Here is a 12,046-nt window from a genome sequence, read left to right as displayed (position 1 = left end):
AAAACAAATGGGTGGATATTTGCCCTTGTGGTTCTTGGGATTTGTAACAGGCTGTTGTTTGCAAGCCTATTGACCAGCTTCTTCTGTGTATTTATGTGTTGAAATTACTCCTGCATGGCATGATAAAAGTAGATCTTCTGGGCTTTTTGGCGGGATAGGGGCATCATGACCTTATCACTTTGGATTGACATTTTTATTCAGCTTCTCTATGGATGAGAGCAAACACCCACCTATGCTACCATCTTCAGCAGCATAAAGAAAGTCACAATAAAAAAAAAAAACATGAATAATCAAATCATTTAAATACGATTGTGGAGACAAACTATTGTATAACCCTGTGTCACAGATCATTTTTGAAAGTATCGATTCATAATATAAAGTTTAGAGAAACCTAGATACATATACAGCTGATATAGTAGGCTGATATGGGAAAAAAAATACTGTAATGTTAGTATAATTTTCATATATCATCACTATACAAATGGGTATAAAGTCAATATAGTCTTCAGGTGATATCGCATACTTCCTTAATATTTCAGTGTTTGACATTAGCTTGCCTGGCTGAGGAACTGAGAGCACTGACCGAAGATCAGCACTGTCACAACCCACCTCCTTCATGAGGAATGAACCAGGGAGCCAGCTCCAAGGGTGAAGTTGAGGTGGAGGAAGAGGTGCTAGGTTTTCACCCAGGGAGCTATAATGTTAAACACTGTTAAGCATTAAGACAGTCACACAACCTTTACTGCAATTTCCCTCACGGGACCAATAAAGTATCTATTTAGAATGTCTTCTTAAGCATCACACCTTTTGTGTCAACATCTTTATTACACTTTTAGACACAAGTTATCAGATGAACTTAGGACCTCCAACTTACTTTCAGTTTCCACCATGTTGTAGTTGTTAGAAAGGGTCTGACAGCTCAGTTTATCACTCCTTATTATCCCAGCTGAGTCAGGTGCTGCTCAGTGTGACATTAGCTTGCCTGGCTGAGGAACGGAGAGCACTGACCAAAGATCAGGGCGGAGTGGTGCCTCTGTGGTTCAGGATCTGTGTCTGTGACTGGAAGGTTGCTGGTTCAAATCCTGCGGCTGGCAGTGGAATCCTACTCCGTTGGGCCCCTGAGCAAGACCCTTAACCCCAACTGCTCCAGGGGTGCTGTACAATGGCAGACCCTGCGCTCTGACCCCAAGCTTCTTTCCCTTTCTGTGTGACAAATTCCTAATGCAAGAAATTGTATAGGGCTAATAAAGAAACATTATATATTATTATTATACAATGCACAGTGACGAGGCAGAATGCTAGTCCTTATGAACATGTTAAAGATTATGAAAATAAAAGCAAAAATATTTCAGATTTTTAATGAAAATAATTTAATAATTAATATATAAATAATTACATTTGATTTAGAAAATAAAACATGCACATAAAATTAATATTTTATTTCCTAGTGATAAAATGAGATGAACAGCTGAAATTGCTAGGACTCATGTGCGAGTATGAAACTAAAATGGGAAATAGCATGTAGTGACGCCCGTCAGGCTGGAGTTCAGTTTGGTCTGAAGACCCGTTACCCTGTGGACAGAACAAACACCAGCACATTTAATCACCCTGTGGTATGGATCTGGCACTGCACACCTTGGACATCTTTCTCACACACACACACCCTGGGCTGGGAAATTTGGCCAGGATGCTGGGGTAACACCCCTACTCTTTTCCAGAAACAGTCAGAATGTCGGTTTTACTTCTCACTCGAAAGACGGCATCACTGAACGAGGGCATCAGGACCCACACAGACTGCAGGATGAACACCCCCTGCTGGTCCCACTTACACCTCTCCCAGCAGCAGCCTCAGTTTTCCCAGGAGTCTCCCCTCCAGGTACTGGCCAGGCTCACACCTGCTGAGCTCCAGTGGGGGGGGTGCCAGCTTGGAGCTGCAGGGTGACACAGCTGTTGGCAGGAATGGCCAAGCATGAGAGAAACCCATCAATCTGCGTGTTTCCGGCCTGCTCGATCCCTTCTGCATCACTCGTCCAGGGCAGGGGGCACCTACATCACTCAGGTCCACCTAGCCCATAGGGGAGGATCTTTGCTAGACCCCCATCTCACCTCCTCCTCCTCGGCTGTCCTCCTCCTGGTGGAAAACCAGCCCATCTGACCAGCTCCCGGGCCGGAAAAGCTCGCTGCGTATCTGAAATAACAGCACCAGGGGTTGGAGTCTGAGCCCGGGTGTGGATGCGGTCCTGTGTTCTTGCGGAGGTTGCGTTTCACCAAACAACATCACGAAGCCCTGAAAAGTCTGCAGATATTTTGACTCCGTCCTAGCTAAAGTGGAGCTGCCAAGAAACAGAGGTGTAAACATGCTCAAATGGCCAGTCAGAGGGCTTTGTAGCTTAACCAGTCCAGTAGTAATAATAATTGCTAACACTTATATAGCGCTTTTCTGGACACTCCACTCAAAGCGCTTTACAGGTAATGGGGAATCCCACTACCACCAATGTGCAGCATCCTTCTGGATGATGTGACATGTGGCTTTCAGTGGGGAAGAGAGCAGAGGGATGAAGCAAGTTCATAGAGGGGGATTATTATTAGGAGGCTGTAATTGGTAAGGGCCAATGGGAAATGAGTTCATCCAACTGAGATTTGAATCGCCATTGAAATTGAAAATTCATGGAATGATTTTGATGGTGCATCAACGGTCCCCTCTATAATTGATTTAATTGAGCTTTTGAAGAGAAGATCACTTTATTGGCCATATAAAATTTCTTGCATGAGGAATTTCTTTTCACAGACCCCAGCTTGCTCTCCATGAGACACACAGGCAGAGAGAGAAGCTTGGGGTCAGAGTACAGGGTCAGCCATTTATACAGCAACGCTGGAAGGTTGGGGTTAAGAGCCTTGCTCAGGAGCCCAACAGAGTAGGGTTTCTCTACCATCTGCAGGATTCGATCTGCAGCAACCCTCCAGCCACAAGTACAGATCCTAAGCCACACAGCCACTGCACATCTTACAGGAAGGGATGAGCTAACATTTCCCAATCTAGGCGTGTTACACGGGTACAGACCTGTCCACACAGAATTAAGCCTGTGGTTTCAGATTAAAAGGTACTTCCACCAAGCACTAAAACTGAGGGGTGTGGACGTGTATCCAATCTGTTGTTCTTGATTTTGATTTGCAGGAACTTTTTGGAATTTTTCCGAAGGTCTTTTTCCGATTGGAGGTTGTGTGTTATACAGTGTAAATATGGATAAAATTATATTTCAATTTCGGCATGTGAGGTCTCGATGTGTGTTTCTATTGAAGGAGTGTGCAGACTTTCTATAGACTGTGTTTTAAGGCGGGTTTTAACATGATTTGATAAACTGATATGGTTCTTTAATGACAAGGAGTAGGACAAGGTTTGTAGTGTTAAAGAATTAGGGGATCCTAATCTGGAATCCCCTAGTCTGGAATCAAACTCAGGGCCCCATCACCACAATGCTTACCACCGCCACTATTTCCTTAATCAACTCTGTCTTCTTTTCTACTTCCTGACAGTATGAGGCCACAGCCAGACTAGTAAGCCTGGACTCTCGGACTTGTTCCTCTGGCGTTATAACCTATGATATCACGATTCCCCTTGCAATGTTTCTTATTATTGCTTACTTCTTTGAAATCAAACTTATTTATTTTCTTTGCTGTTTTAATGACCAGAACTGAAGCTGTGATCCAACTTCCAAGTTCAATAGTTGGGTCAAATTCTAATAATGGACAAAATTAAGCCAACCCGCATAAAAAGATATGGTACTTCCTACATTAACGTTAACTAAACGCTCAAGAAGTGACAGAGTTGGCCGGAGAGCAGCTCTGTCACGGCTCTCCCATTGTAATTACAAGGAATGAGCCAGGGAGTCGGTTGCGAGGGTGACGTTGGAATGAAAGGAGGGGAGCTAGGGAAAACGAGCACAGAGCTGTGATCAGCCAGGAAATATTGATATGTAGGAGAACGGAAATGCAGGTTTAGGACTTGACTGCCTACCGAGTTTCTGATATGTAACACTATTTGTCATGGAATGGATTTGCAGCAGCAGAGCGCAATCCCATTTTTTTTCCATCTCACATCACCTATCATCTCCCCTCCCACCCCTCGCTGCTTCCTTTCCTCCTTTCTGTCACATTGGGCGTGACCAGGGGAGGGCTTGCCCTGCTTCGCGTTAGTAATTAATGTTTAATGTTTAAAACACTGTTTACCTGTCAAGACAGAAAACCAGGCTGCTCCAGGTGAGGCTTAAACTCACAACCTTGGCATGACTCCACTGAATATGTCATTTTACATGGCCTGAACCAGGAAAGAGATTGGAAGTTATGGTGTTGTTTTAATACTTTCCTACTCTTTTAATATTCAGGTTAAATCTTTTATTTTGGAGTACTTTCAATTGATGTTAATCCTAGTCCCGATGAACGACTCTGGGCCATGGTGCATCTTGAATAATGTTCTTATAGGTTTCAGTTCGGAAAACAACTCAGTAGCAGACTATGCGGAACAAGCAAACACATTAGAACTGTTGTGAATGCAGTGGAAATAATTTAGTCTCTAAATAATGAGCTTACAGATGCAGCCATTCAAAACGAGCAGGCGATACTGCATTATTTTGCGGTGCGCTTTACGCAGTCTACTGCGAGTTACCGTAAATTCTCATATAGTACCTCAAGTAAATAATAGTATCCGAAATTTCCGCAAGGTGGAGCTAATAAAGCTCAACCTCTCATGTTTGAGCTGTCGCCATCAAAGTCTTTAATGAAGATATTACTAATTAATAATTACATTATTAATAGTTTTAATAATGAATGACCTTGGACAAGCTGTAAACTCAAAGTATTGCCTTGGTCCACATTCTTTTTTTCATTGACCGTCTTTGTAAAAGTAACCCCACAGCATTTCGCAATCACGCATTTGTTTCCAATCATGCAAAGTACAGTAATTTTTGAGAATCTCCGATTCACCATGCCTTTCATATGCTCATAAAAGAGATTGATTTAGGAACATATTACCGTATGAAAACTGTACTGTATACAGTATGTATATGTATATTTAATGTTTTTACCGTGCCCGTTTAAGTATTGAATATTTATATGGAATTTTACCACTGAAGGGAAATCTTAGTAGCTGAGCATAAAAAGAATAGGAGCTGTAACGCGTGTGAAGGCCATAAACAATATTAATTTTGGAACATAAACATACAGTATATGGCTGGTCTCGTATATTTTTAAAGAAAAAATACACATCAGTATTCCATTTCTCCCTAAACATTTTAAGCATCGAAGTCTTTAACTAACGTGATACCGGAGTCAACAAGCATACTTTTAGAATTTGATTAAAAGGGAATATAATATGGAATCTCGTATCTAAAGAAATTAATAACGATATAATTATATTCATGTACCGCAACACAAGAATAGTACACGCTGTACAATATCTGTTGATACTGTTTCTGTAGGGCTTTTTCAACAATTCTCATGTGACTTTGCCAGAGGTGCTATGGGTTAGGTTCCTGATGTATACATCATATGTTGGGTGTTCAAATACAACTGGAGCCATGACTATCTTTTTAACAAACATAAAAATAAAATAAAATAGGGTTAGTGTTAGGGTTACTGTCAAACTTTAAATCAACAATTGATTTTAAGGACGATCTGTCAAAGTGCAATGAAATACAATATTGTTCTTGTTGTTATTGTTGTTTTTATCCTGTAAATCGTTTTGAGAAACCACCTTTAAATGCGCTATTTAAAAGCGCTGATTCTTATGGAATGTGTATTCTTTCTTCTTTTTTTTAGCATGGAATAAACCTATTACTTATGGTTCTTATGGATGCCCGGTTCCTCCGGGGATTTAAAAAAAACCCATGGAATCGCGTATCTAAGGAATCCTCTCCTCAAACAGCATTTGAGCTTTAAATTTAAACTGTGTATTACAGCATGTTAATCATCAGTCATTAAAAAGTTGGTAAATTTTATGAAAGCAAGATTGCTCAGTTGGACAAAAGTACACAACCTACCTTTATCATAAATATTTTAATTATGCAGAAATATTTTATGCATCAAAGCCTTTACCGAAGATATTACTAATAGTATTAATAATAAATGACTTTGGACAAGCTGTAAACTCAAAGTATTACGCTGGTCCACATTCTTTCTAACCGTAATTTTAAACGAAAATACTTTTTTCTTTGACAAACACCACAGCATTTCGTTGATCTAACTAACGAGGACAGGACATTAGCTAGCCAATACGATAAAGGAATGACTTTTTTTGCTGATTTCTTTAGCACATTTGTACAAGCACTTGGAATCTCTCCAAGCCCTACTTTGTCAGGCATTTTCTTTTACTGTAACGGACATAAAAACTCCCTTGCTTTTAACAGTGTGTTTCATAATTTCTAACTACGAAAATTATTTAAACTGCGACACTTATCATTCAACCAGAGCTCAAAATATCACAAGGATCCTCAAGAGCACAGCAAAGACTGTTTTAAAAGATACTTGTATGAGATACATGAGAATCCAAGCTTTTTTATTTACGCTTTCTTTTCTGTATACCAGATCTTATGGTACCACTTCAGAAGGGTGTCAGCCAGTCAGATTCCAGGAATCGGTACTTTAAAGAAAAAATACACACCAGTATTTCATTTCTCCCTAAACATTTTATGCATCGAAGTCTTTAACTAACATGTGAAATAGTGGCAGTTTTAAGCTTTTCTGCTAATATAATATGGAATCGCGTATCTAAAGAAATTAATAATGATATAATTATATTCGTGTACTGCGACAGGGCTGTGTAGGACTGTTTTGCCTCTGTTTACATGATTTTCCCAGTCTACGTGCTGCACTACTAACTCACTGTTTGTGTGCTCAAATCCAGCTGGCGCTGTGACTTTTCTTTTAACAAACATTTCTTTGAAAAAATAGAATAGCAATATTATGGACAATTAATTGACTTTTTATATTTCTATATTTATATTTCTAAATATCACAACCTTCTTCCCTTCCCTTCCCTTCTGACAACTGTCCCTGCTTCTGCTTCCTGCTTCTATTGTGTGTGTGTAATAGAGTTAATGTTTATAGAGAAATGGAGGCTGGACAGTATGCGTTACAATATAAACATTTATATTGATTTAAATCGTGTTTTGATTTAAATCGCAAACGTGTGTTTAATTATGTGTTTTTTTATCATAATCAGGCTAATGCAACATAAATTGATACAGTATCTTTGTCTTCTAAGTATCTTAATAAACTTTCAGCATAGCTTTCTACCCGTTTAGATTTATATTTCTTGGGATTGTGGGATCAAACGTGGAAGGATTAGGTTGTAATCGTTTTTATTTTTCAAATACGTTTTAGAAAAGTGTAATCTATACCTGCCCAGACTGTACGCCTTCCTAAGCCCTGCCTTTCACTCCTGTCCTGCTCTTCCCCGCGCACCCCAGCCAGGCGCTCTTCAGCCTCTGCCCGGGACGTATGTATATTTTGATATTTACACCCGGCGCGGCACCGAGGGAGCGTCTGCATTTATAACTTTTTCTTTTTTTTTTCAGCATGGAATAAACCTGTTACTTGATTCATATGGATGCCCGGTTCCGCCGGGGATTCAAAACATTTTTTATTTTTTTTTATATTTATTTATTTATTTTTTTTTAATCGGGTATCAAAGGGAATAGGCAGTATAACCCTGTTCATGCACAAACTGTGGCATGTTACATTGATTTGGGTGTCTTCTCTTGCCAGAAAGCTCTAAATTGCATTTTGAGCGCAGTTTTTGACTTTTTTAAAATTGCATTTTGGGCGCAGACAGCACATACAATGGTTAATGAACTGCGCCAAGAAATTTAAAATAGTATTCTTTAGGTGTGAGGTTGGGAGTGGACCGCAGCAGGCATAATCAGCAAACCAGGAAAACAAAGAACAGGACAGGTGAGACGTGTATCCAGAAAGCGAGTGATCAGAAAAAGGAAATGGTGTTACGCCCAGGTTTTCGACCCAATTGTTTTAACTTGCTAATGCATCAGACACATTTCCTGGCGTATTGTGTTTTAAATAAAATTGGAGTGTCTTTCCCTGGCATTAGCTCATCGGTATGGTGTAAGTTTTATCTGTACCATACCATACAGTATATAGGTACAGAATTCAAGCTGCACCACTGTATCGCTTTGGTAAGGAGACGGACAATGACCAAAATCACGAAGACTCTCTCGCACCAAATAATGAAGATGAAAAGAAACGGGAAGTCAACACGGGACATTGTACAGCAGTTGGCTTCGATGGACATCTTCGTTTCTGAAAGCACAGTGAGACGGCATTATAAAGGGGAGAGGAGGCAAAGAGAATCTAAACCGAGGACGATTCAAAGGTAAATAAATTTCTAAAAATACCTTTCTTGCATGTAAATACAACTACGCACATTATTTTTAAAGCTAACTGCTGATCTCTTTTTTTTCAAGTCCTATTGTGCGAGCTATCGACAAACTGACCGATGAAAATGATGAGCTACCGGTGATGCAAGTCCAAAAACGGCTATGGGCTGGCTATGGGGTGCGAATATTAGCCCGACATCGATAAGAAGAGTACAAAGGAGGCTTGGATGGAGATACAGAAAAACCAACACATGCCCCATGATAAGGCTAAAAAACAAAGAGGAAAGACTCAAGCAAGCGCTCCAATGGATTGAACAGGGGGAGGCATTTCAGGATGTACTTTTCACCGACGAAACAACAGTGGCTCTGGAACAGTTTTCAACAATGGCATTTTGCAAAAAGGGGAGATATGTGGACAAGCCAAAACCCAAACATCCACTGAAGGTTCACGTCTGGGGGGGTATATCTAGAAGAGGCCCGGGACCACTTCTTATTTTCGAAGGAATTATGGACTGTGTATTCTTCGAGGAAGTCGTGGTCACACAGCATGCCGCCCCATATATCAGGGAGCAGTTTGGATCAAGGCACCGTCTCTTTCAAGACAATGATCCGAAACACACAGCAGCAAGGGCGAGGCTTGTAGCAGAAGGAGTGAACTGGGTGAAAACTCCAGCCGAATCCCCAGATCTAAATCCGATAGAGATGGTTTGGCATTCGTTGAAAGACTACGTTCCGAAAACTGCTAAGCCTGTTGCAAAGCAGGAACTGATCGATGCAATCTATAAATTCTGGGAGGAAGAACTGACCGAACAAAATTGTAACAATTTTATTAACAGGCTGTTTCGTGTTCTTCCTAGGATTGTTGACAGGAGCGGTGGACATTCAGGAATGTGAGTCTGAGAAAGACAGTCTCACGTTGGTGGACAGTCTGTCCACAAACAAAACTTTCCTGTTAGATAAGAGGAATGTAAAAAAAAAACAATTACTTTTTGTCAATGAAAACCTGTGTGTGTCTCCCTCTCTCGGTGAATGAATAAACGCATTTTATTAAAAACGTGTTTGTCTGGATATTGTCTGGATATTTACTTTGTAATCTGTGGTCCTTTTAACTGTTTTTACATCTACTGTATTGCTTTGAGATGCCACTTTTAAAGGTGATATATAAAATAAAGTTTTTTATTATTGTTATAGAAAAACATGATCAGATTTTTCCCTGGTTCAGAAAAAAAGATATAAAGTATACTAGTTTGTCACTCTTCTCATTCCCTCTTTGCTAAATGGCTTTTCATACTAATCTGATCAATCTAACTGCCTGTTTTCTGTGCTTTCTCTATCCTTTAAAATAAACTATTATTCCACAATGCAGGGTATTACATGGCCAGTATCACAGGCCAGTTCTCAGGTTTGCATGCATAATTTAATTTTGAAAAAGAAACAAAACAAAAAGCATACTAACAACTGTGCCATCCTACTTCTTAGCTAATACATTTTATTATTTATAAACAGTTAACATTGTTAGAAAAATATTTTGAATTATATTTTACCCTGTTTTTTCTTTGGTTTTGTATTTAACTTCTTATATGATAGTCAGATTTAATGTATTTTTGAACAATGAAAATATATTTTTACAAGATGCGGGGGAAAGTGCAACAACTTATTACAGTGCTAAATTTAATATTGATTGCTAATAGTTTATGCTAACACCTAACTTTCTTAATTAGATGTATTTAAAACAGTGAACTAAGTGTAACATACCATTCAGAAATACAATCGAGAATAGTTTTGTGGTGTTTGTATAGATGAAACTTTCCTAAAATGTATAACGTAACAAAATTAAAGACTTAAAATCTGTAATCTTTCCACTTGTATGTCATCGGAAAATACAAGAAGTTTCTTCTTTGCCTAAGAATGGTATCAAAAAGTAATCTAAGTGGTAATCTAAGAAAGCTGTGCTTAATGATAATTAAGGGACTTAATTGTAAAAAGAGATGCCTCATATTGCGTGACTAATTTTAAAAACTAAGTTATAAATGCAGATGCTCTCGGTGCCGCGCCGGGTCTAAATATCTAAACATATTGCAGCACATTCGCCCCGGGTAGAGGCTGAAGAGCTCCCCGGCTGGGGTGCGTGGGGAGGGGCGGGACAGGAGTGAAAGTGGTCAGGGCGGGGTTTAGGACCAGTGCAGCTGTTCCACAGTGAAGTGGGCGTACAGTCTGGGGAGGTATTTGTTTTCCTTGTAAATAGTTCCCTGCTTCTGCACCCCTGGGTCTTACTCTCTCTCTTTTCTCTCTCTCTCTCTCGGGCGCACAGGCGGTGTGTTGGCTCGCGCTGTTGGCGGGGGCTGTCTGCCTCTGGTTGGGGGCGCGGGAGAGCCGGCTGGCAGGTGGTGACGGAGAAGAAAAATAAAGGCTTTAACTTGCTTTAGCTTCGCAAGTCTGAGTTCTTGTGTCCATCCTATCCGAACCCGAAAGTATTACAATATGTATCTATATAGCAGGTGGTGTACAGCTTTTTAGTATAGATTACACTTTTCTAAAATGTATTAAAAAAATTAAAATGATTACAATCTAATCTTTCCGTGTTTGATCCCAAAATCCCAAGAAAAATACATCTAAACGGGGAGAAAGATATGCTGAAAGTTTATTAAGATACTTAGAAGTCAAATATATCAATTTATGTTCCATTTGTCTGATTGTGAATCAAATAACACATATAATTAAACACGCATTTGCGATTTAAATCAAAATGCGATTTAAATGAATATAAATGTTTAAATTGTCATGCATACTGTACAGCCTCCATTTCTCTATACAAATTTAAAAGATTGTTTGCGCAGCCTAAGGGGGGGGGGGTCTACAGTGACAGCTGACAATCCTCCATACACCGAAGTGAAAAATTAATAATGCCAATGTAAAAGTCGTACTTACAATTTGTTGATAATAGAAATGTTAAGTTCTCTAAAGCTTTGTGATAGTTTACCCAGGCAGCAAAAGATCAGCTATACTGGGAAGATGCGACACCGAAGATATGATTAATAACCTTTAAATCTGAAGGGAGATCACACACGATAGAAGCAGGAAGCAGAAGCAGGGACAGTTGTCAGAAGGAAAGAAGGTGACTATTCATTGTTATTAAAAATGACTTAGAATCGATCATGTTGTGATATTTTGAAATAAAAAAGTCAATTGATTGTCCATACTATCGCTATTCTATTTTTTCGAAGAAATGTTTGTTAAAAGAAAAGTCCAGCACCAGCTGGATTTGAACACACAACCCATGAGTTGGTAATCAGGCACATAGACCAGTAGGCTACAAGGGAAACCACATGAAGAGGGAGGCGAAACAGCCCTACACAGCCCTGTCGCAGTACACAAATATAATCATATCGTTATTCAATTTTTTTGATGCGCGATTCCATATTATATTAGCAGAAAAGCTTAAAACTACCACTTTTTCACACACTATTTCACATGCTAGTTAAATACTTCGATGCTTAAAATCGTTAGGGAGAAATGGAATACCGTTGTGTATTTTTCCTTTAAAGTACCGATTCCTGGAATCGGACTGGCTGACACCCTTCTGAAGTGGTTCCATAAAATCTGGTATACGGAAAAGAAAGCGTTGATACATACAAGTATCTTTTAATACAATCTTTGCT

This window comes from Lepisosteus platostomus, chromosome 5 (assembly GCF_059453375.1).
Source record: "Lepisosteus platostomus isolate fLepPlt1 chromosome 5, fLepPlt1.hap1, whole genome shotgun sequence".
Taxonomy (NCBI): Eukaryota; Metazoa; Chordata; class Actinopteri; order Semionotiformes; family Lepisosteidae; genus Lepisosteus; species Lepisosteus platostomus.
Note: the sequence above shows the minus strand (reverse complement) of the source record.